The following is a 1,904-nucleotide window of genomic DNA, read 5'->3' on the forward strand; positions in this document are numbered from 1 at the left end:
GGAAAATAATCAGGCCAAAGGCACCTTTCATTTATTTGCTCCTTTTGCTCCTGATTCAAACTTATTGTTGAAGGTGTAGGATAAGGAACGGGTGTCCAGTGAAAGTCTTGGCTTCCTTTTGTCTTGGAGACAGCGTGAAGGACAGGGCAACTGGGAAGCAGAGAAAACTGGCCGATTGGAAGCTTCTAAAAAGGCCCGTGATAGGGCCCAAGAACTTTCAAGACGCCCCTGCTTGGAAACCAGTTAGGGCACTTTGTGAAAAAATGGAAGAAAGGAGAGAGGAGAATGTAATACATAAATACCCAGTTTGCTTCTGCAGCTGCCAGCAAAAGGAAATTGTGGAGTCCAGACGTTCTGGAGTAGCCAGCTGGGAGTTTCCTAGTGTTGGCTAATGGCAGGAAATTAGCTTTGCTCAATTTATTTTACAGTTTGCTACATGGGTATCCTAGCCTTCTTTCCACTAAATTCAAGGCTCCATAGGTAAGTTTGCCCAACCACTGACCAGGCACATTATTTTAGTCTGTTCCTTCAAGTCATATTTCTCTCACCCCACACACATATCATGAAATAGCACAAAAGAAGCACAGGGCAAGTTTACACTTACCATAAAATCTGAGTGGGCCCTAGGTTTTCCAGGTTTGCAGCAACAGAAAACCTCACAGACTTGGTACAACTACCTAGAAAGAACAAGGAAGAAAGTGCAAAGGCAGGCCTACTGCTGAACATAAAGAAAACAAAAATAATGGCCACAGAGAACCTACACAAATTCAACCTAGCTAATAAAGAAACAGAAATAGTATAATTATTATTATTCCCATACCTGGGATCAAACATTGATAGAAACGGGGACTGCAGCCAGAAAATCAGAAGATTAAGAATGAGGGGAACTGGAAAAGACCTTAAAATGCAAAGATATACAACTGAACACAAAAGTTAGAATTTTACAAGCCATTGTATTCCCTATTGCCATGTATGGATGTGAGAGATGAACAGTTAAGAAAGAAAATAGGAAGAAAATCAATTCATCTGAGAGGTGGTGCTGGAGAAAAGTGCTGAGGATATCATGGACAGCCAAAAAAAAAACCAAAAAACAAATGAGTGGGTTCTAGGGCAGATCAAGACAGAAATCTCCCTGAAAGCCAAAATGACAAAACTGAGGCAGTTATACTTCAGACACATCATGTGAAGGGACAACTCAGTGGAAAAACCCCCAATAATGCTAGGAAAGGTGGAGGAAAGTAGAAAGAGAGAAAGGCAGATGGATGGACTCTATTAAGGAGGTCATGGGTATAAATTTACAGGAATTGAGCAGGACAGTGAGGGACAGGGAGTCTTGGAGATGTCTCATCCACAGGGTTGCCATGGGTCAAGATCGACTTGAGGGCAGTTAAAAACAACAAAGCAACCCTGGATTTGTCTACACTGTTTCCCATGAGAATGATGTCATTCTGTCAGCAGGTGACAGCAGGGAAGGGGTCAACTGAGGGAAGCAAGCTCCACAATCTACATCATAGTTTATGATCAGTTCTGCATTATACTGATGTTCTTAAAAGTTAGCGACTTCTGATGGGAGACAGTATGAATGCTACTTTCCAAATCAACAGGCCAGATGGGGTGTCGTGCAAATAACTGAGGAGATGGGTTTGAAGACTACTTAGAACCAACCCAGGAGCAACATCCCTTAAAGCCAGGAACTTGGAAACATTGCTTCAGGGTTGCTAAGTGAAGAATCAGCAAGCTTCTCTCTGGCTCCAGTGACTCATCTGAGGGCATCTGGCCAAGTTCTGTGGCAGCACCCTTTTCCTCCCAACTACAAAGACAAGACAAAAGACACAAGGAAGGGTGGATTGGCACCAGCCAGGGACTTGGTTTTGAACGGTCAGTAAGGGGTCTGACCAGTTCCA

Source organism: Sceloporus undulatus, chromosome 1 (genome assembly GCF_019175285.1).
Source record: "Sceloporus undulatus isolate JIND9_A2432 ecotype Alabama chromosome 1, SceUnd_v1.1, whole genome shotgun sequence".
Classification (NCBI taxonomy): domain Eukaryota; kingdom Metazoa; phylum Chordata; class Lepidosauria; order Squamata; family Phrynosomatidae; genus Sceloporus; species Sceloporus undulatus.